Source organism: Ammospiza nelsoni, chromosome 1 (assembly GCF_027579445.1).
Source record: "Ammospiza nelsoni isolate bAmmNel1 chromosome 1, bAmmNel1.pri, whole genome shotgun sequence".
In the NCBI taxonomy this organism is placed as follows: Eukaryota; Metazoa; Chordata; class Aves; order Passeriformes; family Passerellidae; genus Ammospiza; species Ammospiza nelsoni.
This window is the reverse complement of record NC_080633.1, coordinates 87,376,967-87,403,291: the sequence shown is the minus strand read 5'-3', so window position 1 is coordinate 87,403,291 and position 26,325 is coordinate 87,376,967. Positions and strand designations below refer to the sequence as shown.

The 26,325-nt window shown below is 40.6% G+C and overlaps 1 long non-coding RNA gene across 1 annotated transcript; it reads right to left on the bottom strand.

Annotated features, from left to right (window-relative positions):
- Positions 1-211: 211 nt before the first annotated feature.
- Positions 212-25,067, bottom strand: LOC132083871 (uncharacterized). Its single transcript, XR_009419997.1, has 3 exons — positions 24,819-25,067; positions 4,206-4,329; positions 212-395 (listed from the first exon to the last, which is right to left on the bottom strand). It is a non-coding gene; the product is annotated as an uncharacterized LOC132083871 (long non-coding RNA).
- Between the last annotated feature and the right edge of the window lie 1,258 nt (positions 25,068-26,325).

Below are 26,325 nucleotides of genomic sequence, written 5' to 3'. Positions count from 1 at the left end.
GCCTATTATGTAGGTGAAGATGTTTTCTGAGTGCAGAAGGAAGGTAGAAGAAACATTCTATGCTCTACAAAAGCTTGGGTTCTATTTAAAATCTTTTTCAATCAGAAATGGAGTATCTGAGGAATAGCAATTGTAGTAAGTCTCATTATCTTCTGAAAAACCAAGGAATCACAGACAATGTATTTGTCCAACAATATAACCATATGTTAATGTTCTTTTGATCAGCAGTAATATTAGCCAGCTAAGCTCCAAATTTGAACAGCACTTTAGTACCCAGCTTTTCACTGAGTTGGCAAACAGTCACAGTGAATGAAATACTCACTGCACTGAGAGATGGTCAAAATTGGAATTTCTGTTCTGCAGGAAACTCTGACGCTTCAAAATTTGATGATGACCTAAATCAGAAAGAATGTCACTACTTCAGAATTTCTCATTAAACAAATGGCTTGAAGAAAAGAGATTCAGGAATCCAAAACAAAAGCATTTTGGTAATGACAAAACAATTTCTTTTGACACGATTAATGGTTTTAGTTTGATATGGTAAAAAGCTTTGCATCAATTGTATCTAAATGCTGTCTAAACCATTTGGATTACATTTGACGTCATCACAGTAACATGGTTAACATTAATACACAATGTAGAAGGACAAAATAAAGAACTGGAATTACTAAAACTGAAGATTTTTATGAAACTGAAATAATTATTTCTGACAGTTCTCCATGGATATCTCCACTGTATGTGTTATAAAATCTTAATATATGAATACCCTTCATTCACTGGTAATAAACAGAACAATCCTCCCTTTCCTTGCCCCAAAACAACTGGATTGAAAAATGTGAGTAGGTATGGCCTTTCTGAGGTGAGTGGGAGTTCTGGCACTGACATCAATTAAGTCAGAACTTTTTTCACTGATTTCAGAAGACTACTTGTGTACTTGAAAACATGCGAACATAAATCCTGTATTGATCTGGAACCTTAACAACAAAACTTCAAAGGAAATGATCCCATCTAAATCCCAGCTGAGAGCATAGGGCAAAACTCTTAAACATAGTGCATAGACTCTCAAAAAGCAAAAGCATTGTCTAGCCAGATTCTGAGAACATTTTCCGTTAATTTACATCATCTGGAACAACAGCAAAAATAGATTATTTCAAAATCAGTATGACCAGTCCACCAATTTTAAAGCGTCTTCAACCACAGGAAAAGAGTGGCACTATTTTTATCATACACTTAGAAAAAAAAATCATTACTGTTACTGCATTATTAAAATCTGCATACTTATAAATAAGGTAGCAATTTCCAACATGAAGAAGATACTGTTCTCAACAGTCAATACAATAAAACTAAATAATGTGGTAAGATAAACAAGAGATTTCACCAAATGTGGGCAAATATGCCTCAGGCACCATCTATTATGTGCACATCTGCCCAGAGAGCAGATTGCTATCATCTAGCATTATCAAAAGGCTCCATGTATTTCTCAGAAAACAAGCACAAATCTTAATAAATCATGGCACTAAATACATGTTCCTCCGTCAGTAAGACATCATCTTCCACCTTGGTTGTGCCTGAGAGAAAATGTTTCTTTTTTTTGTGTGTGTGAATTCAGATAAAAAGAAGAGTTGATTCTCTTCTTCCCTCCACCCTAATCCCTTGAGCATGTGCTTTACTGCAGACTTGAAAGGCCTTATGGGGCCCTTTTGTATTGGTACAGGCAGGGCCTCATTGCCAAGCCCATCTACATTGCCTGCCCCCTTTCTGATGGTGCCTAGGAGACAAATTTCTTTGGATGACTGCTGGCCTGGATATAAACATGAAGCTAGAGATCCTTACATCATTTTTTTTCCCAGTGCAGTCCAAAGAACATCCCCCCTGCTGCAGCATATGAAAGACTAACATTCATCTTCATCTACCTCCAAAATCAGCTGGTGCAAAGTAAAAGGTGTCCAACAATAGAGAAGCATATTTAAGGGCGAGTAGAAAACAACATTTCAAGCACAAATCATGCAACACAAATTATTGCAAAATGGCATTGAAATTTTCAGAATGATCACTTAAAAGCCTCTTTGTTTTCTTTAGATGAATGTTTATTTTTGGTGCATTAACTCAGTATTTTTGGTATCAGTAGGTGGAATGCATACTTTAATTTAAACTTCATAAGGATACTAGCCTGAGCTTTGCAACTGCATTCATCTAAATAGATGACTGTATTTAATATTGCAGTATAACCTTGCTTAGTTTTCAAAATAAATTTGCAATGGGAGTGGACTACTCGGAGGATAATCAATGTGATAGGGAGGGCTTTTTTTAATCTCTATGCCATTATTTGAAACTGACTAAACCAAATTTGTTACTTAAGTTACGTGGGAAACCAAATGGAATTTGAACTCTTCTTCCAGGTACAGCAATGTAGCTGGAAACAAAGCTGTGCCACGAAGCAGATTACCCAAAGAAAGTAGTTCTGTCAACCCTATTACAACTGGCTGGAGTGACTGAACTGTGTTCCCAGAGTGAATACAGAGATGGAAAAGGAGCAGGTAATCTCCCAGGTACCAAGGTTTTTAGTACAAGTCCCAGCCATTACTATGGAAAAACCTGTGTGGATCCCATTGGATCTCTATTAGAACTATGGCAGCCCGCAACAAGACAAAACAGAGATGAGGAGCAAGTAGGCATCCACTGAAATGTGAGGCTAAGGACAACCTCTCCGTGTTGACAGATGTGATACACCATTGTGACAATGCAATTCCACTGAGGTTCTCTAATCCACATTTAAGTATTGTTGGATATTGTTAGTGAATTTTCCACATGTTTTAAGTGTTCAAGCAATGATCAAGCACCTTGCTCTATCAATGTAAATTTTTACCTATGTTTATTAATTATGTCTATCGACAGCAAAAGCATGTAAAGTGTTTAACAATGATGAGAATTAATGGCTTGGTAGAATGTGCAAAAGGTTCACTAGAAACTCGTGGCTAATGGCCAGAACTCAACATTACCACAAGCATAAAATCAGAGTAACTGCAAGAATGATTCCAGGCCAATTAAGGTTCAGTAAACATTCAGCATCTGTGGGTTCCTTATGGTTTTTATTAAGCCAGAATGAAAGCTTTATGCACATAATTCTGTACTATTTTTTTTCCTTTATGCTTAAAATAAGAAGCTTCTCCCTAAAGGTCTCCCAAGGTCTGAATCCTTTACTACATTTAATCACTTTTGTTGTCTTTCCTTCTTCTTGGCAGCAATTTTGCCCGAGTACTCCTGGGACTGGTGTTGCATTACAGATTCATCAATGATTTGCTGCTTACTCTACATTATCCCACAAGTGCTGAGGCAAACAGTTCCTTGCCAGGATCAAATGATCCTCTATATTCGCCTGCAGTTTAAAATCTTGTTAATGCTGACACTTCTGACGAAAGCTCCACTTTGACACCGGAATGTGTGAAACCTGCAGGCTTTGGTGACTGCCACATAAACAGGTACCCAGGGCACAAAGTTTTTTCTAGGTTCTCTATTAGCCCACAGGGACATAATCAACTTAAGCAACATCCTTACCAGAAACAACGTCAAACAGAACAGCTCACACAGCCTGTCTGTCTGGAGGTGATGCTGCTGATGGGTGACAGAGAGACTGCTTGCTAAACCAGCATGTCTGAGGATTTTGCTCTAAAGTCAATTAACTTTAATGGTAAGACTCCAAATTGCTTCAATGATCTTTGGACCAAGCTCAATAAGAACTAATTAGGTCTTCATTCCAAAGGTTAGTTGTCAGAATTATTAATGGATTTTTGTTTACTTGTTTTTAGTATTGGACAAGAGAGTCTTTTTTAGTTATTTAGAGGAACTGACATAATTCAGAAAGTCTTAAATTAAAATACAGGTGCCAGTATTAAAAAAATTAATTTCCTGTAAACAGACAAGTAAAGAATTTTACACCCTGTGCAAATGTGGTCCATTTCACAGGGACAAAGGAAACACAAACTAAAGTTAGTGACACCTGTAATTTAGTTCTGTGGTGTTTACTACACTCCACAGCCTTACCAAACCTTGTATGTGTTTAACATGAGTACAGCTAGGTTTACTATCTATAGCTTCCAGTTCTGACAACAAAGTCTAGGACCTAGGCTGGACTTTTCAGAACTCATCTCATTCCCTCTGCTGAAAACTCTTGACACAGGAGAAGATTGTGTGTCCGAAACACTTACCCCAGGAGAGAACATACTTGAAGAAAGACTGTGACGAAGGTTCCTCATGTAGGAATACCACAGCAAATGCTTGTGCAGTCTTGGCACTTTCTATGATTTATTTATTCTGTCAGCAGATCATCACCTGCAAATTAAATTAAGAAATACTCAAAATCTGAAAGTTACAAATTAGACCAAAGTCATTTATGTCACGATTTTTCTCCTACTTTTCCTTCCTTTCTTTTCCTGGAAAGTGCAGGAAATATTTGAAGTTCAAAGTACAATAAATATAATCTAATCAAGTTGCATTTATAGCATACAAGACAGGAAACAGAGATGTAGTTCTTCACTATGAATTGGTCAGAAAACAAAATGATTTAACTTGAAATGCAGTGCTCAAAAAAAGACCTAAATTCAGTCTTTGGATACTGGAGTCCAATTCTCTCTGGCACTAACAAAATGTCATGTCATTTTCTAGAAGAACAAGGTCTGCACTTTTGCTGCTGAGCTCTGAAAACCTAGTTATACAAGGAGAGGAGAGCCTGTCTTCATGGTATGGTGGAGGAGATGAGAGAAAAGTCATACCCTCACATGGTGCATGTGAGAGGCCCAAAAAACTCTTCCTGGGGACAGGGACTGCCCTTCTTTCTCCCTGATAGGGACTAAATCCCTGAAATACAAGGGAGTAAAGGAGTCACGAAAAGAATAAATTCAAATGAATTCTGGCACAGAGGTTTTCCACAGGCTTCCCCACCTGCCCCTTTGCCAGAGGCCTTTTCAGCTGAAACATGTGCCTGCTCTGTAGCTGCTCCAAGTCAAGGTCACACACTGTCTTAAGGCAGATGAGACTCCAGGATACAATTATGATGTGCTGAAGGTTACTGGATGGAAGTCAGGGTGGGCACAGAAATATGCACACACATCACTTGTTCTGTGCTTGGACACAAACCCTTGGCAACCAGGTTTGTCTGATGTGATGGGCTGAGGGCTGGGCTGCAGTTCAGTCTCTTTCAGAGATTTAGGTTGACTGTGTAGCACTGGTGTTTAGAAGCAGCGACACTTGACTTGAGCTGAAGACAATGTGGGCAAACAGCTTTTCTGAAAATCAGTTTCTCAACAGTCACAGAGTCATAGAACCACAGAATGGTTTGGGTTGAAAGGGACCTTAAAAATCATCGGGTTTCAATCCCTTGGACATGGGCAGAGACATCTTCCAGTAGATTAGGTTTCTCTAAGCCCCCACCTAACCTGGCTTTGAACTTTTTCAGGAATGGGGCATTCAAAACTTCTCTGGGCAAGGTCTTGTAATAGCACTGAGCAACAGTTACTCAGATTTCAAATTAACAGAGAGACAATAAACATATTTTGGATTAATATGAAGAAAAATTGGAAGAGCTTAGATGTACTATATCCCTGTGCCAAGTCCAGACTAAAGTCTCAATTAGGATGTAAGCATCTTTGCAACCTGTATGAAAAATAAATGCAAAACTGGTATTAAACTATGCCCAGTCAATCAGAATGATCCATAATGTGGAAGCTTTTAACAAGCTGCTGCCCAACATTTTTGACATGTTTTAAAACAAGCCATCCTGATCAGCCCTGTAGAGGCAAGTAATTCTAAACCTAATGATTCTCCAAAGAGAAGAAAGCATAAAGATTTAGCAACTCAGTAGACATGACTGCACAGACCTCTGCTGCCAGCTTGGAAATGACAAATGATTTGTTAATAGAAAAGCTTTCTTTTTGTATTATTTTTGCCAATGAAGTGAAAACAGAGCATTGATTAAGCAATCCAAGCTGAGAAAATACCATCCAAATTGGATGAGAGCTTTCAGACCAGCAGCTTCAGACCAGGTTTCAAGGCTTTGAAATACAACTTCTGCTTGTTGCTTGATGCTTAAAGATACCTGTCCTGGAGCCACAGACAGTAATTGATGTCAAGCTGACACTGTAGTTCACAGATGAATTTCAGTTGTGTGGGCCATGCCTCATGCACAACGCATGTGTGAAAAAATGCTTTCTGTATCAAACTGAGAGAGAGGATTAATAGAGACATCAACAAAAAAGTTCTCTGCACAAATAGAATATGGCTGAAGAATACCAATAGCCCAGCATGCCTCTGACTTAAAATCACCCTTCTCTTCCACCTGTCAGATGAAATCATTTGTACAAAAATTCAGACTGAGCCTTTCACTCACAGTATTAGTTTTCTGCACAGCTAAAATACTAACTTATATCCTGTGGAATAATTTTACCAAAGTCAACATATGTATTCAACAGTAAACAAAAACTAGCTGTCTAGAGGTAATTAAAAATATTTTCAGGTTTTTTCCTCTTGCAGAAAAGAATTAAGTTTTCCGGGGGAGCTTTAAATACAAGCTTTAGCACTCACAGATATTAAAGTTTGAGTGACTCATATTCTCATTTGCTTGTGTAGCTACACTACTACATTGTATTTCCCTCAGTTCATCACAGAATAGGCTATGTCCACAGCCATAAAGCAGAGACAGTGGCATGTCATGAAGCACTAAGTCCAAACAGGAAAACAGGCCCCTAAGTAGAAGAGGAGAAATGAGCATCTAAATTGTCATCCTCAGAAGGCACTATGGAGACTTATTTAAATTAAAATATGTAATAAATGTTTAAGTTGACTGTTTGGTGTCTGGGGAGGGGTGGGGGGTTATTAAAATAAACCTTCACAAAAACATGCCCTTTCACTAAAAATATCCTAACACCCATAGAAAACTGCTGCAATGAGAAATTTTCACCTTAATCGGGTCAGTTTGTCTGGACAACTGCTGGGTAAATAGCTATGCGATTCTATTTGTATTGCAGCTCATGCTCCAGAGCTTGGAAAAGTCAACATAGGCTTATAAACAAAGTCAAAAATATGCTTCATTTTTAACAGACAAGCATTGAAAGAAATGGTATGGGGTTTCTTTTCAACTAGCAATCTGTATATTTTATGCATCCAAAAACTAGACCAGTTATTTTTGTGTCTCTGAATTTTAAATCAATACCCATTATATTACAGCCTGTTAACAAACAGAATGTCCCTGATATAGCAGAATTGCTTTCCTGAAAAGTTCATGCAGGACTACAAATCGTAAGGCTAAGATCCTTTTTTCTGAAAATATTGTTCAGAAAACAAGCACAGAGCAAACTTCCCTTATCATGAATTATCAGCCCTATTTAACCTATTATCTCCGCATTCTTGATTGAAAAGTTTCCAGTTGTTTGAACACCTTCTTCCCTGAAAAGAAAACAAAAACAAAACAAAAAAAAAACCCTCAAAACATGAAGAATAAGAGAAAAAAGATTTGTGTTGATTGTTTTAGAAAAGAAACTGAGGAAAAAACATTATCAGTGATAAAATTATTTGTATGTTTTTGTTGCTGTTGAAATGAATTACTGAGCACAAGATTTGCTAGGTGAGTAACTGCAACACTGGTGCCAGAGGAGACCTTCTTGTAGGACTCTTTGCAACACTGTGATGGTGCTTGAAGTTCTATTCATAGTCTGAGTACCATCTTGATCAGATTTTCCTTGAAATTCCTTAATATAACATTATGCAAGCACTTCTACGGGATTTGTTGTTCTTTTTGGAAATCACAGAACCATAGAATGAATCATAGAATGGTCTGTGTTGGACGGGATCTTAAAGATCATCTAGTCCCAACCCCGCCTTGCCCTGGACAGGATCACCTCTCACTAGACAAGGCTGCTGAAGGCCTTGAACACTGCCAGGTTTGTACCTCCATGGACAGCCTGTTCCAGTGTCTCACCACCCTGACAGAAAGGAATTTCTTCATAATTACAGTTATACAAAAAACTCTTTCTTTCTAAATAGAGTACATTGTTTCACTGCCTGAGAGGGAAATAATAGCTGTGTACATACGTGAAATGACACACTTCAAAACAGAATTCTGCTTCCATGATTTTCTATGGCCCAGGATCCTGCTTTGATGGGAAGATGACATATTGGGGAAGTACTGAAACACACACAGATTCCTCACTAACCTCTCCTGAATCTTTCTGACACACACTCACAGAAGTGACATTCCAGCTGACTTATCGGTCAAACTTAGATTCACTGATGATGCTGAAGTAAATGAATGTAGTTACATACAAAAGAGATTTGAAGAAGGTTTTTTTTTCATTCTCACAGTAAAAGTTTCACTACTCAAAGTAGTTGTGTCCATTAAAAAAAACCCTCTTTTTTTCATTAACTCATTATTTTAAATATATTTCAAAATTTATTTGTAGTGGAAAAAGGATTTATAAGTAGGAACCACAGGAGAGTCATAATTCAGGTCACATTTGTGCAGCTCACCAGCTAATCTGAAAATCTAAATCTGCAGAGGCTTTTTGATATCTTCTCAGAACTCTGCATCATATTACTTATGAATGGACTCAATTCAAAAGAAAGGTTTTAAAATACCAAAAAATGTTTTCTGCATTGTCATCTACTTCTTTGTTCAGCCTGTTCATCTCTTTTGCTCAATATTTGCAAATTAACAGACAAATTGTATTCTGACCCATCCACAGCCTCCTCCCTGTAACAGATTAATGGCTAATGCATATTCCCTCTGGAGTGGCTACAAAATGCAATGGCTGCAGTGGAGAACATACCACACTTTCTACTTTTACCAATTGCTTTGCGTATGGTGACAGATTATTAAAGTGAAACAGCAGGAAGATAAATGAAATTTTGTCTCCTTTTATTCCCAGTATCCTATTGAAATTTCCTACTCCTACTAACAACTGTAGTGGATGAAAATAGGAAAAAACATTCCTGCAACTGAGAGACTGAGAAATCAATGGACTGGGTGCAGCTACTGGTTGTGCCCCAGATGAGTGACACTGGCTTCTTTCCCACCTTTCACAGTGAACATGAAAATGATGTTTACTTCCTTAGGTGCTGAATGTATTTTACACATTATCAGTTGCAAGCTCTTTGGGGCACAGTCAGATGCTAAATATGCTTTTCTACTGTTAGTGCAACACAGCCATGACATATCTTGTGACTTAACAAAAATCCAAGCAATAAGTAGTTACCAAAGATTTTTTTCAGGCAACAATTTAGTTCTGTGAAAGACCATTTTCCCAAGCACTCAGAACAGTACTTGTACATTTGCAAATCACCAGTGTGCCAAAAGAAAATCTAATAATACTTAAAAGACAGAAATAAAACACGAGTCGATTGGCAAAAAGGCTATTAGAGAAGTACTGGGCACCTGAACAAATCCCTGCATTCTTCAGTTTCCAAGCAGTTTCATCCTCCAAAACATTTTGCATTCCTTTTGATACTGCATGTGTATCTCTTAAACAGCTTTTACAGCACAGCTAAAAAAGCCACTGCTGTGAAAAAATGCTGTACCTGGTGAAAGTACTTCAAGGAATGTAGACCCTAATCTGCAAACCTTTTCTCTCACAAATAATCTTCATAGCTTTGATTCTGACATGAGGAGGATTATTCATATAAGAGAGAAGAAAGGTAGGCATGGGAACTTAAGAATTGCACTAACACAGTAAAGCATTGTAAAATGACAATAAAAATGGCATTTAAACTCTCTTGAGTTATACCTATTCTGTCATACAGAAAAGAGACAGTAAATTGAACAAGTAGCTTTTACAAAACTGAAGCCAGAAACCAAAAAAATGGAGGTACTGGAAATAAGCAGAGTTCACACAATGCCAAAAGTACTGTCCACAAGCTAGAAACTTCAGAGAAGTCAGGAAGTACAAAGATAAAGTTTGAACTCCCACGAACTTAACTGACTTCTGTCCTGCAAAGAATATTAAAGCACATAGTAAAAGGCTCTTTGGTAGTATAAATAGAAAAAAAAAAAAAAAAGCCACAAGAAAAAAATGCTGTGCCATTGTGGAGGAAGGATGAAAAAGAGATTAAAGACAACACAAGGAAGGCCTCAAGTAAGTATATTCCCCCAATTTTCAATCAGAAATTTTTAGGTTAAATTTACAGACAAAGATAAGGTGAATAATAAGAATGTGGATATGCAAATAGAAACTACCAGAGCTAGCAAAAAACTCAATTCAAAGAGTTAAATGCTTGAAGTCTGACTAATCACCATCTGAAACTTCTAAAAATTCCTCTCATGTGTAATGCTGGTCCAGTGACAAATATTTTTAATAGCACCGTCTAGTTGGGAGTGATACTGAAAAACAGAAGATATGGTTTCTTTACTTACAAAAAAATCAGTGAAGAAAAATAAGAGGAGATGGCAGTTGGGAAATTACAAGCTATTTCATTGGACCTCATTAGTATGAAAGGCTTTAAAATACATTTTGAGAGAGACAATATATAAAGACACAGAGGTAAATGAAAAATGGGATAAAGTGCAACAGCAATTTAGCAAGAGGACACCATATAAATTATCCATATAGTTTTCTTAGATGAGGTAAAAGATTTTGTGAACAAATTAGGTGTAATACGTCTCATCTTTCAGGACTTTAGTAATGCATTTGACATCGTGTTATACGCTATTAAGGAATCTGAGGACTAAGACATTTTGCATAGTTAAAAAACAGCTAAAGGAGAAATAATAGCAAGTAAGTGCCATTAAGAAAGGATGCATCAAATCAATTAAGATTAGCAGTGGATCTTCAGGATCCATTCTGGGGCTACTCTTGTCCTTCCATAACTCTTGATCACTGTGACCAAGGTAGAAGAGTACCTGCACATTCTATTGTCAGTGGAGTAGTGAAGCGATACAAGCGCCTTGAAGACGAGAGCCAAAGAAATGGGGTCAGCAACAAGGTCTGGGGCAGAAAATGAAAATGTAACATGGGAGATGACCCAGTAAGGACAAATGATGACTACAGTTGTCAATGAGAGAGTGACAAAACAGGTAACATGATGAAAAAGGCAAATGAGGCCATAGAACATAAGAGCGGGGATTTCCAGTAGAACCTGGGGACAAGGAGATTTCCCATCCGAAGACACTACCAGAGCTGACCTGTTTAGCACAGCAAGATAAGAGCTAACTAAGCACATAACTGCTGCCTAGAAATGCCTTGAGGAAGATGCCTGCAGGTAGAAGTAAGTTAGTATTATCTAATTAAAGGAGCAACAAGAGCAAGGCAGTGTACATGCCACACACTCATCTAGGCTGTAGAGAATGAAAGCAGCTATGAGTTTTTCAAACATTCTTCCAGATAGGAGAGTGGGGGCAAAATTACAGCCTTGGAGTTAGAGGTTAATACACAGCTGAAAGTATCACACTGCTGTGACACCCTCTAGAACTGCCTGGACCCACTGCTTGCATCCACTGGTCACAGAGTGTCCCTTTAGCTCTTCCATCAGTGTGGTACTGACATTATCACTGCTTTGATGTTACTGGTTTCATTTTGGGGGACATATCCAGCACACCATTCCTTTTTTCACATGCACTTTTCATTACAAAATCCATGTAAAACTAATTACACAGATAAAGGCTTTTGCGATAATGCAGGCTACTTGCAAGTGAAAATAAATAGAAGAATGTAGAGCCCAAGATTATTTAAACAGCTAGGACTCACAAAAATATGATGTTAATAATAATTAAGTATTTTGTTAAATAATTAATTAATAAGCATTATTTTGTGAAATAATTCAGGGCAAACTGGAGAATTCTTCTTAAATTATTAGCTGCTTAAAAGAAGTATGTCAGATGGGTGCTCTAAAGAGAAATTTAACAGACACTGTATTTTTAGAACTTGTGGAGAGATGCATTTCTCCTGAAGAGAGTGAAAATTTGGCACTTCATATGAGCAGAGATGATCTGGCCCAAACATTTCTGTTTGCAGATGATGACTACTATATTATTCACTTTGTCTTGGCACAGTCAGTCAATAGAGGGAGTGCAGCAGAATAAAAAAGCCTTTTCTCTATTTGCTGATAACATTTTTAGCACATTTAAGGAGAAATCTGAAGAACCATAGTAATTTCTACACCCTAGAAAATGTGTTGAGCAGAGAGAAAAAGACAGAGAGGACATCAATAGTTGCAAAATACAAAACAAAACAGAGAAAAATGTCTCCAAATAGGGAATGCAAAGTAATAACACTTAAAATATATTACAGCAATGTATTTGAAAGAACCTTTCCAGGAAATAGCGTCTGTTTATACCCATTAAGTTTACACATACTTGAAAACAAATCAGTGGATACTATACTAGGGATGAATCTAATCCTTGTATCCAAAATAATAAATTCAAGGGATTAGCCAGGACAACAGCATTTTTATCAAACAGAATTCATTTGCATCCATCCTCACATTACCAGAAAAATAGCTCTCTCCTAATTAGCAGATCTTGAACATTAACCTTTTGTCTTGACTGCAATCACTTCGATTAGTGGTAATGTTCAGCCTCCTCAAAACTTCTTCTTTCATAAATTGACTATTCCCATGGTAACGGCTGCGACTTTCATTCTACAAACACCAAGAAAATGTGATTTCCCTTATATCAGTTGGCCAGGCTGGGGGTGCAACTTTGGCCTTTGTCAATGCTTTTTTCAGATAAAACTGTTTATTCCAGAAGAAGAGGAAACAGCTGCAAGCACAATTCAGGAAACAGTTGTTGAATAATCCACGAAGCAGGTTTGGCAATGCTTTGAAAGGAAGCTGTCAGACGGCCTACCTGCAACACCAATGTGTTCTGTGGCTGCATGAGGGAACAACAAGCACATTCAACAGCAGCCACCAAATTTAAATCAATATTTTCCATGGGTTGTTGTTTGGATGGCATTTTTTTCCCTTTTTGCTTGTTTCTTCAGTGGCTCCACAAACAGTAGCAAGACATCAGCTTAACAGCCCCACATGAAGAGTTGAGAAATGTAAATCAAGGATTTTCATTCAAAGAACATTGAATTTAGCCAAAAAGAACATCAATTCATTGCTGAGACGCTGACACAGCTTTAATGATTGGTGTCTTCATCTTCAGTGCTCACACAGGTCTATAAAAAAAGTCCTAATCTCAGCTGAAGTGAATCCATCCCCAAAGCAGTATCAGCTTCGGTGGGACCAGCAAACATTCACAACAAAGATACTTTTCCCCCAGCAAGTCATGTGAAATTTTTCTGAAAGTTTATCAAATCTGAGACTTTTTGCAGAAAACCCATCTGCTGCATATGAACTCATCTGATACCTTTACCTTCTTTGAAACTCATGGTTTCCAAGTCAATCTGTCAGGGTGAGAATGGATAAAGTGAGATTCACATGTACTTCTCCAGCAATTCACTGAAATAATCAAGTTTTCCCTTAGTCACAAATGTAAGATTCTGTCAGAAAATATAAGTGCAATTTTCCAAGCTTAGAATTGCAAGTTCAGTTTCTTAAATTGGTCTATAAAATGCATTTTTAATTTTTTTATGAAATTTTTAGCATTCACATAAAGGACTAGCAGAGAGCAAAGAGACTGAAAAATTAAACAGAACTCTAGAAGCCTTTATTTTTTCCTTCTCCTTAATTCCTCATTAACCCTTTCAGCATTGGATCAGGTGATTTCTTTCCTTGCCTTACATACTTTTTATTCCAGGCATAACCAATCCCTGTTGTTAATTAGACACTTTGAAAACCCGAACACATTTTGGCAGCAGGCCTACTTTTTTAGCCAAAACTATCAAGTGTCTGAGGACAGCAAAATCATGGGTCTGCTTTCATGAAAGTGAACAGTGGCTGAAATTGCACAACCCACATAAACTCTGCTCATTCCAGCAGATGTTAAGATTGCTCAGAAATGGACTAATTTCTCACCTTCATGCCTGAGCATTTATCATGCTTCTATATCTGCAGGTTTTGTTGCCATCAGAAGGTACCAAACACAATTCCAACAGTAAAGGCCACAGCTTCTCCTGCTGTAGCCAAAAAGGAAAATGTCACTAGGAATTAATAGGAGGCTGTAAATATATTACAAGCACTAAGCTGCTGTATTTATATTTACATGAGTATCACACTGCATGCCATCCAGACTAAAAACCTCACTCTGACACAGGATCATAATCTAAAAGAGGCCAAATTAATTAAATCTCAGTTCTGGCCACACACAGGGGAAGTCTGGGTTTGAGCTGGTATTCATCATTTCAAGCTCATGTTTATTTTCACTCTGGCTCCAAAAAAATATTGGTGAATAGTCCAGAACTGCTCATCCAGGAAAGATTCCAAAGGCTTGCCAAGTTCCAGACTACAGTCCATGGAAAGAACCAAGCACACAGATCTGTTGGCAAGAGATGTCTTTATCCACACTCAATTTGCACGTGTTCTAGAGTGGTTCTCAAAAATGGAATAACCTTGGGGAAAGAAGTACAAAGGAATTAATTGAACCCAATCTGTGAACGCTATGAATACCACTCAACTTTAACACAAAGGAACACCAAAAAATAATTCAAGGTAAGCAAAGAAATCAAAAGTATTTAAAGTAACCAAAAATGTAACCAAAAAATTACTGCAGATCAATGAGAAGGAGGAAATGGTTGGCAGGAAGAGTTGCCTGTAGGACTGGCAATATCATGGCAGCAAAATCATTTTAGAGGACCACTCGTGTTCTGATTCCACAGCCCAGTTTTGCAGTCATGCTACAGGCACCAGGATTTTTAATACATTACACCTACATCCACAGTAATAGTCTACACCCTGCTTGGTGCCTTCCTCTGCAGCTTGGCCCATCTTCCTCCAGGAAGAGGGATGTGACTGTTACTGTCATTGGCCTGGAGTCAGGAGAGGCAGAGGAAGCAAGCAGCGCTCATTTTCCACCGTCCTCAAGGTTTGTTCTTTCTCTGCAGCAAAGCACCAGAGCAGAGCAGCTGGACCTGTACGTTTTACAAGGATTTGTGGATTGTAGAGAGTTCAAGGACTGGATAGCCCTAAGCTGGAAAGTCCCATACTGCAGAAGGATAGATAGATAGATAGATAGATAGATAGATAGATAGATAGATAGATAGATAGATAGATAGATAGATAGATAGAAGGGAATCCCAACTACAAGGCTTTCCAAATTAAATCCTTAGAGGGTAAGTCCTGGCTTCTCTCCCACCACTCTTGCGACAACATCAGCTCAGATCTCACAGGAAGCAGGCTAGAGAGGCGGCCACTGTCCTGACCCACAAGTCTTACAAATCTCACCCACTCTTTGGCTTAGGAATATTAATATGATTGCCATATTTAGTGTCTTTACTATACTTAAAAAAAAATAAATCAGTAATATTGGGCATTCAGTATGTTGGTTTGTCTTCCCACTTCTTTTAAGTGTCTCCAACTCCTGCAAAGCAGTGCATCACAGGCCCTTCCTACCTCATGCCAGAGAAAGATAAAGAGCATCCCTGCATCACTCTTTGAGTTTTGAGGCTTTTTGCATGCTTTCACCATCTATTAATGAAACTTGTCCCACACCAATTGGTGAGCTAATTGCTGTCGAAGCAGATGGTAAGACACGCCTGAAAAAATATTTGGCATCTTTATTTCATGTGAGGGGAATGTAAGAGGAATATTATGTATTTTCCATTTCCCAACAGCTGAAACAAAAGTTAAAGCAAGCTTTTGCGATCAGCAGAGTTTGAGGAACAATTACCCAGCTCCAGTGGATGCATACCTTGCATCTAGCTCCATCTAATTCCCTCTTCTGTGGTTTATTTGCCTCGTGGGCATGCCACGTGCTGGGGGCTCATTGACTGACAGCATGGTATCGAATCTGCTCCAGGCACCGGTGCTCAGAGAGCAACACTGTGAAGGAATTCAAGATACCAAAACCAGGAGCAAACTCATAAGGTTCTCATGATAAGGAGGAAATATTTTTTTCTATATTCCCTGCAGTTATCTTGGAGGGATGCTGACACAGTAACATCCTCAGTGGGAAACTGCTCCTCAGTGCTGACTTCCCAGTGTTGGCCACCTTACACATTCAAATAAAGATATAAATAGCACAGCATTATAAAAATTAACAACAGCACCAGAGGTCTGTGTGAGGATCGGACCTCAAAACCTGACACTGCGGAAGAGATGCTGCATTGGAGCTATTCAGGCAGAAGGCTCCACATTTGGAGAAGGAAGAAGAGCTTGCCAATTGGCATTCCAGCAGTTAGTTGCTGGCCAAGATTTTCAAGGTTGAACTTTATACCCGTAGATTCACAAAGGTCACACTTAGCAAACTGTTGGGGCTTAACAGAGCAAGGATGCATTTGGCTCTTATTCCAAGGGCCTTTCCTTGATATTAATATTGATGACAGTGGAACAAACATCTCAATAGCTGCACAGAAAGGCCAATGCACAAATGTGCTATACTCAACATATGGAAGAAGTCTGAAGCCTTTCAAACCATTTAATGAGAAAGCTGGGGATATCAACAGCAGAAGGAAAAATCTAAAATGGGAGGAAGAAGCCTTTATCCTACCATGCTAATTTAAATTGTTAGAGAGGAAAGTACATGGCAATGTTAGCTATGCTGAGGATTTTCAAAAGTTGCATTTATTTTTGGTTTTATTTCAAAAATAGTGTTTCAATGAATATGCATCATGCTGGGTTTGTGGCACTGGTAGTGTGTTGATCACCATGGTACCTGAGCACTCAAGCCAATGATTAACCAGCAGAACAAATGAAACAGAAGCTGAGAGCCAAAATGCACAGTGACAAGCTCTTCACAGACCTTATGTATGCCACAGCATCTCTGTCTAGAATTCCTTCAGGCTTTACACTGTCTTCTGTCGGGTTTTCAGGCTGTTGCTGTTTAGGTGGCCTGGAAAGGCCCAGGGATGGCCTTGGAGAGCCGACGCTTCAAAGAACGAGGAGAGACTTCTGATCTTGTCTCGGTCTCGGTGTTTATTAATTGTTTATCTAAAAGATTTTCTTTCAGCCCGACAGAGGTCTGCACAGCAAGTCAGCCATGGGCACACTCCCGAAGCCCCCGGGCGGTCACTTATCTTTATACCCTAAGTTACGTGTACAATATTTATCATTTTTCTCCAATACTTTCTACTCTTATTAACCGGTGCACTTTTAGTAATGACCAATCCCAAAGTGCCACCACCACCACAGAAGATGGAGGCCAAGAAGAAGAAGAAGAAGGACAGGACACGCCCCAATTCCTCCATCTTACTTCTTTAGACCCCCCTGTACCAAAATCCTAAACCCTGTGTTCTACACTTTAACTAACTTATCCCTTCACCATTCACCCAGTGAATTCCTCCCAGTCCTCATACAGGTCTCATCTCCTGTGTAGGATCAAAATCCTGCCACCAGACACTTCTGGCAACATTCCAGGATTCCCGAGCCCCCCAAGGGTGGTCTCGGCCTCTCTGCACCTCCATCCTGAGGTGCTGAGATCCCACATCTCCCCCTTCTGTTTGCACCAGGAAGACCTCTTTTACTATCCGATTCATAGCGTGTTTTAAACATGCAAATATGCATGGGACGACAAGTATGAGGACTAGGAGAACTATTAAAACATAGAACCCTACTCTTAAAATTCCTCTCCAAATGGGAGAGATGTCAAAGAATTCTACCCTTAAAATTCCTCTCCAAATGCGAGAGATGTCAAAGAATTCTACCATACATTTTGCTTTGGCTGATTAATAGGTAAATTATCCCCATTGCTTATTGCAATGAATGAAAGAATGATGCACATAAGCATCATAAAACTCATGGCTTCACTTTTGTGTGACATCATTGTTTTGCTTTTCATTCAGGACCTTAACATAGAATTCCCCCAAAGTCCTTAGTTTCTTCTTATTTCTCTTCCGAGTCGTCTTGGCAATCTGAGTCTCGACCCCTGTCTGAGTACTCGTCTCTTTTTTTTTCTTGGATCTTTGTTTCTGGGATCCGCATTTTCATGTTCTCGCACTCGAAATGGTTTCACGTGTCATGCCGACACCCACGTCTCGATCTGTGGAGATACAAGCGAAAGCCTTGCCCCCCACTAGGTGGCGCTGTCACCGGCCTCCCCAGCTCGGATGACAGCCTGAGCTCGACTGTCCCTGTCCTGTCGACTGCCGTGTTCGTGATCTCATTTGAGACCGTGTCTGCTTGGCTTTTAATTCAGCTGAAAATGGAGCTTGAACACCAGAACGTCTCCCTTGAAGGGAAGGGACTGGGACTCCGAGGGTTATACCAGAGGCATCAAGTCTGAGGAGGGTGTGGAGCCGCTGGGACATAGGATCCCGAGCACGGCCCCTCCTCACCCGAGACGTCACTCTCTCCCCCTCGTTCCACCTCCGAATCTCCTCCCCTCGGTCTGTCCCGACTCTGTCTCCTCTCCCTCTGACGTTGTGTCCCTGGCTCCTCCCGCCGGTGTGTACAGCCCGCCCCCCGCCGGCACCCGGGCCCGCCCCGCAATTCGACCCGACTTCGCTCCCGGGTTTTTGCGAGTTTTGCCCGCCGCGCGCGTCTCCGCTACTCTGCCGGCCGGCCGGAGCGGCCGCCACCCCCCGGCGCCGCGCTGATAAAAGCCGCGTCTGCACTCGCGTCTCCCTTGTCTGTCTCTTCACCCGCGCTCCCCGCCGGCTCCGCCGCTGCCGCGCCGTGCCCCCCGCGAGGAAGCGCCTCCCCCCCCGATCCCTTCTCTTCCCCCTGCACCCCCTCCTCCGATCCTGACTCCCTTATATTCTCCGGAGTTTTAGGACGCTTTAGGAGCTTCTTGGGGTTTCTGGGTTTTGGGACCGGGGGCTTTAATATTATTTCCTGCTCTCTTTTCTCGAGAGCCCTTTCCCCTGCCTTCTTGAGGTCAGAGGTAATTCTTTCCTGGAGCTTTGCTCCCCACCCTCCTTCCGAGGGTGCAGCAACTTTTCGTTGCTCTCCCAGTCTTTTCGACTGTTCAGATAGAGATTCTAGCATTTTTCTTGCCGGCGAGAGCAGCTTTAACGCTGTCTCGTCCTTCTTTGTTGCTAGAAAATATAAATGCCTATTAATTTCCTGCCAAAACCCCACTTCGAATAGCAGGCATGTTTCGGCCAGTGGGTAATTAAGCCTTGCCCACAACAACAGCTGTTTTAATTCTTTTCTTGGGATCCCTTCTGTATATGTTTGAGCCACGCCTTGTAAGGCGGACAAAATTTCCCGTTGTTTTTTGGGAGAGTGTGCAATTATGTTCTTATTTTTTGACCTTCTCACCGAATCTGTCGTCAGAGCTGTCCGAAGGCTCCCGTCTCTGTCCAGCAGGTCACAGGAGAAGGAATCCAGAGGCGCCTTCTGGTTCCGATCCGGGCTGCTCTGCGAACTGCCTTCGGCAGAAGCTGAGAGATGGAATTCTCAGTGACTGCTGTTTTTTTGCAGACTCTTCTGGCTGTTTTTTTTTTTTTTCTTTTCTTCTTTCTTCTTTTCCTTTTTTTTTTTTTTTTTTTTTTTTCTCAGGCTTCTCTCCTCAGGAGCTGTTCTCTCGGCTCTTCAGCTCTTCAGCTCTTCAGCTCTTCAGCTCTTCAGGGCTGATCCCCCCCCGAAAGGGTTGGTGGGGGGTGCCCACGCAGCGAACGCCACTTGTCGGGTTTTCAGGCTGTTGCTGTTTAGGTGGCCTGGAAAGGCCCAGGGATGGCCTTGGAGAGCCGACGCTTCAAAGAACGAGGAGAGACTTCTGATCTTGTCTCGGTCTCGGTGTTTATTAATTGTTTATCTAAAAGATTTTCTTTCAGCCCGACAGAGGTCTGCACAGCAAGTCAGCCATGGGCACACTCCCGAAGCCCCCGGGCGGTCACTTATCTTTATACCCTAAGTTACGTGTACAATATTTATCATTTTTCTCCAATACTTTCTACTCTTATTAACCGGTGCACTTTTAGTAATGACCAATCCCAAAGTGCCACCACCACCACAGAAGATGGAGGCCAAGAAGAAGAAGAAGAAGGACAGGACACGCCCCAATTCCTCCATCTTACTTCTTTAGACCCCCCTGTACCAAAATCCTAAACCCTGTGTTCTACACTTTAACTAACTTATCCCTTCACCATTCACCCAGTGAATTCCTCCCAGTCCTCATACAGGTCTCATCTCCTGTGTAGGATCAAAATCCTGCCACCAGACACTTCTGGCAACATTCCAGGATTCCCGAGCCCCCCAAGGGTGGTCTCGGCCTCTCTGCACCTCCATCCTGAGGTGCTGAGATCCCACAGTCTTCCCTGCTCTTAGGATAACCAGATCTTTTTTTCTAAACAGTGCTAAGGGATATAGAGATCTCAGATTGGCTCAGGAGAAAGGAGGAGATAAAAAAATCCCAAAAAACAAACAAACAAACAAAAACCCCATAAATATTTTCATCAGGAAAACATTGCTTAAGCACACAGTAAGGAAAAAATAATTTTCATTTCCATAAATTGATTATGAATTGACAAACTTTGTTGTGTCTGCCCAGCTATCAACCTAGTCTTTAAAACTATTGTCCTGAAGAAAGACAACAAGTCTTTGCTCACTAAGGAAATGACCTTTCAAGGGACTGATGCAGACTATACTTGAACACCACTGTCAGCTTTATCTAATAATAATGAGAAGAATACACAAAAACATTTGGCTATGTGCCTTCTAGAAAAAGACCAGAGATTGCATCAGCCCCTCTCCACATTCCAAATAAGCAACAAGTTAACATAACTCTGATGATGTTTGTTTAAGATATGTGCATACAACTAGTGTGAGCTTTTAATAGCTTGGGATGCTTAAACAGAGGCCTCCGGATTTTAGAAAAAGAAATCTTCTGTTGAATTATCTACCCCTTGCTGTTTTGTTTCCTGCACAAAGTCTCTGAGGGGCACAGGAAAGCCCAGGGCCTTGCACGCAGGCCAACCTGACAAGGGTTAAATCCTTTCCCTACTGCGGAATTGTGCAGCTACAATACAATCCTCACTGAAGAAGTTTCCTGTTTTCCATCACTAATCAAGGCAATGATACTGCATTCTAATTAAATTGATGTCACGTGGAGTTTTTCCTCTTCACTGTAGCTGCTTCACACTTCGGAGGTGGTTACATCCAGTTTATCCTTTAAAAGAGGAGTAGGTTTTGGGGACAAGGCCCCATTACCAGCAATGAAAACCCAAGCGCTCACTTCCTAGTGCAGTTACAATATGTTGTGCCTCAGCAGCAACAGCAGTTTTGAAGCAGATAGGAAGCACTGCACCATCCACCTATATTTGACTGTGAAACTCTGGATTAATGCTCACTCTAAGCATCAGCCTGATTCTCTTACCTCTCCTGTGTCTAAATCATATCCATCACTGTCATCTCTAAAGATTTAGATCCTCTGTGCACTTCATCAGGCATTATAATCGAAGCTAATGAAAGACATGTTTGTTTAGCTGTTGTAAATGGCTTTGAAGATCTTGGTTTCAGCCAGGATGATGAATTAAGGATGTCAGCTGGGCAAACAGCATAATTTAGAATGAATTTAGCTAAAATGCATTACTGAAAAAGCAATATGGATTTTTAAAATTAATATTATTTCACATACGTTAGCAGAAAATATTTCACTCCTTCTTACCACATGAGTCACCAGGCATAGAACTGGAAGAATCAGCAATGACACCAGCTTTTCAAACACAAGACCAACTTAGGATACTATAAACAGGTGTGAAAAGCCACTTTTCAACTGCAGCAGGGAGTACAGCCCTCAAACAGTTTAGCCCTCAGCTGACTACATTTCCGTCTAATAGCAATTCTGCAAAGCAGCCTGAACATGGTAATTAAAGCATTTTACAACAAAACTCAGAAACCAACAACTGCAAAGAACTATTCCATAACACTGTTATTTATTAGAAGTACCCAGCTTTTATTTTCCCTGATGCATTTTCAAATGAATAAAAATAATAACTTAAGGGGAAAGAAAATTATCTTTAAACAGTTGTGGGGTTTTTTTCCCCTCTCCCAGATAATTTGGAGTCGGGAGGAATCCAAAATAACAGCATGATTGTTGAAAATTACACGGTAAGGTTGGAAACCTTTAGAGGTCATCTAGTCTGGCCTCATGCTCAAACTAGTGCCACCTTAGAACAGATCATTCAGACTTAGAAGGAAAAGGAAATAAGTTAAAGTAAAAGGAAAGGAGAAAATTAAGTCTTCCTCTACCCCCTTTTGCATCAGAAGGAAAAAAAAATGCAAGGAAATATTTTCTTGAAACATGTAGTTCTTCTGTGTTGTTTGTAAGTATGACCTACCTGGAAAATAGATTAAAGCTTCCACCTTTTGTTGACCTAGTTCCTTTTCTGCCTTGATGCAGGGAACATTTAGCACAACGTGTGGCAAACTGACTCAGTTGCCAGCACTGCTCTGCCACACTGCTGGCCAGAAAAGGCTGGGAATGCTGCATGTTCAGCTCCAGTGACAGGGAAAACGCTCCATATCATTCATTAGCAGTCTGCTCCGAGTTAATTAAGGAATGGAGCTGACAGCTGCTGAAGCAGGTTCCACCCCATCTTTTCCTGAGAAAGCAAGGCCTCCAGGGCAGGGCCTGGACGGCACAGCAAAGAAGAATAGGGTGGGGGAACCTTGCAAGATCTCAGCGAAACCCAGATGACTCATCAGAAAGTAAAACGTTTCTATTTTGGCAAGAGGCTGAAATAGCAGCCCTGGGTTGTGCTGCAGCACAGCAGTAAATGACCCTAAGTGCCCGGGACAAACTCCTGTGCACACTGATATTGCTAACAGCAGGGGCCATTTCACATCTCATTAAGCAAAGGGGTTTACATGACAATTAACACATTAATTAGCAGCATCTTTTTCACAGGTGAAACTTTGGCTTGAGATTTCAACATTTTTAGACAACTGTTCTGTGAGTGAAAATTAAGGTATGGTTTATCATGACTCAAGGCAGCAAGGGTTTACAGGCAGAACTGGCATAGGAGTATGTTTGTCTGTGTACTGAAGAACACTGCAACCTGGCAATGGCCTTTCCCATATCCTGCATGGAAGGAAGGCCTCCTTGTACCATCTGCACCCTGCCACTCAAAGCCCAGCCCTTGGCATGGGCAAGGTGCCAGCCTGGCCACTTCATGAGCTGACCATAAGCAAGCCTAATGTACCACAAAGTCACACAGAGACAAAGCAAGGCCTGGACTTCCAGGAGCAGCAGCTCCCATTCCTCAGCCCCAGCCGCTGGCCTGTGTGGCTCCCCACTACAAAAATCCCTTTGACTGTATTTGTATGGACAAAACACCACACGGCAACCCTGCTAATTTCACTGAAAATAGGTATCAGTTATAAGGGAACGTTTACTGCCCTACAGCTTCACATCCTAGATACAGAGTTAATAATTTCTACCAGAGACCACTTTAAAGAAGAGTTGGCACTATTAAGCTGCATGAATATTTCTCTCTGAGGTTTTTGTTCAACACCATCTTTAATTTCTATTATCTTTTGAGATAATGGATTTACAAGTATACAAGATGTAGAGTACTGGAAATTGAATGAAAGGAAGAAAAAATAGGAAACTAGAACTTGTAGCTTTCAAGATCAGATGGATTCTGATAGTCATTGGGTATATTCCCTATCAAATGGATGTTGCCAGCCCACAGGATACAGTGGCATGCTTTGTATACGTTACCTTTCACCTCCCTCACGCACATACTGCTAGGAAGCTGTGTTCTAAACAATGTATAAACTAACAAAAACCACACTAATCTTTTACATGTTTTTGGCACTCAAAGCATAGATAAATCACTGTGTCATAGCCTTACCTATAATACCACTTACAAAATAAATCCAAGCTCAGCAGGAACACCAGATAACTTGTCCCTTAATTACCTTTTAAAAGCTGATGGTTTGTTTCAGAATATGATTTATTTATTTTATTTTTCAGCCTGCCGTGTTTCAAATGGGTACTGTCTGACTGACCTCTAGGTACCCTTGCATTTGCTCTGTGATATCCCCAGAATGTCAATGCTTTGATTCTTCATCTTTCATTTCCCAAACATTTCTTATTGGTCACTTCTGGTAGTGGTGGCAGCTGAAGTGGAAGTTTATCTTCTGATAATCTGTACTGCTTTAATGGTTCCCGGCATCCTGAGGATATTTTCCAAGTGTTATGGTGACACCAGCTGAGATCTTGGCAATAGAAAAGTGTTTCACATGTTTATTTCCTAACTTAGTCTCTTGTGGGTTTTGCTGCTTTCCCAATCCTCTGCATCCCTTGATTTCTATGGCTTAACACCTTTTGTTATTACTGTGTTCTTAGTTATCACTTCTCAATATCTTTCTGATTAAAAAGCCTTTGAGAAACCTGAGGGCATTACCATTATGCATCCAAAAATCTCTTGATAAATTTCTCCAAACCTTCAAATCACATTTGTCTAAAAGCTGAGCAAAAATCCCCTCTGAAAGGAGAAACAATAGTCACATTTTTATATATATATATTCCTCTGTAAACTAGAGTCTAGGAACTATAGCACATAAAGCTTGTAAAATGACGAGCACGTTTCAAACAATTCTAATACAAAATATGACACATAAAACAGGTCAGTGGTTTTAGCATGTCTTCAAAATAACATATGCTTGGAAATGCTTATCCTTGTAGCATCACTATTCTCTTTTTTCAGTGAGAAAATGAATCATGCAGTAGCATGCCTGAAAAAGCAAAATTCTCATATAATTTCTATCACTCAGTGTGTTCATGACTTTTATACAGCTGACTGAACATTCATTATCTCACATGAAAGAGAAGCTGTGAGTTTGCTCACCTTTGTCACCTGCAGGATCTTTGAAATGCCTCCTCTCCTGTTTCTTCCAAAGAGTACGTTTCCGCATCTCCCAGTCCATCCCCGAGTCCACTGAACATGCAGACATCAATAAGTTCTGGCTAAGTTATCCTACGTAACTCTGAAGAAAAAAGGACAGACTTGCAGATGCTGCAGAAGGTCTTCTCCACTCTCTTTGAAAATTTTGTTTTCTTGGTGGTCTGTCACAGTCAGGTCTCCGGTAGTAAACTGAACAACCTATCCTCCTGGCTCTTCTTTTCTTCTTTTTCTTTTCTGTAAACACATAATCAGGGCTTCAAATCCTTTAGGCATCACAAACTGTATTTCTCTATTGCCCTCTACTGACTGCCGGCTCACGCCGCCTTCCCGGAGAAGCGGCGAGCAACAGATCCGCGCTACGCGCTCCCCGCCGCCCTCCCCCGGATCGATAATGATACACGATGACCAAAAGTCAACACAAATCATTCTATTTTTTCCTTTGTTACAAAACACCAGGCAAGATTTACAGCCTCTTGGCCAGCCGTGGTAGCTACAAAACGCTAAATAACAGAAGCGAGAAGCAGTTTGTAACACGGCTCTGCTACGTGGGCTCTTTTTTTGGCGAACAAAAGCCAGGAAAAAGTAGAGACGAAAGCGTTCTGCCTTGAAATGAGGATGAATCCATCCCACTGATGCCATAAATACTGAGCCGGGGATCTGAAGGCTGTCTGGTTTTAAGGGTTTGGTCCTGCCAGCACTGGATGCACAGAAATACTGCCTTGTGATGGGAGCTCTGCAGGAAGGGGCTGGTAGAGAGCCATGGATTTGAGGCCATGGGTTTTGGCCATTTCCCCTTTGTCTCTACTGCTTTGTTTAGCACATTCTGCACCTCACCTAATATGGGAAAGCATCATATGATGGGACCCGGGACACACATCACCCAGGCACATCACCCTGACTGTGGATGGCTCTGGAAGTGGCTGTCTGCCCTGCTTTTTTAACAAAGATGATCTATAATGCAAAGAGAATCCAGCCAGCTAAGATATAAAAAAAAAAAAAAAAAAGGAATGGCCCAGTGTTGTCTCAGGGACAGAACGACAAAAAAGTGTACAAGCATTTCAGGCACACTGGAAGACACTGAGAGAGAAAAAAGCAGGGATATAAAGAGTGTAAAAGTGAAGGTGGAGGGGGGAGAATATAAATTAATCTTTTGCATTGTGTTAGTCACTGCCTAATAAGTACAGCACATGCTGGTTAATCAGGTCGCTCAGGCACTTGTTCTCAGAAGGAAAATTGAATCCACAGTGCTGGTGCAGATGCTCTGGCCCACCTGCACCACTCCAGGGGCAGGGAGGAGTCCAGGAGGTCCCAGCTCCAGGCAAAAGAAGAAATCCCTAGCACATTTCCCTTTATCTAGGCAGCAGCTGGGAAAGCACTATCTTGCCTCACCATTCTTCCTCCAAAAACAACTTCCCTGGGGAAAAAACGGGCTTAAAAAATTATAGACACA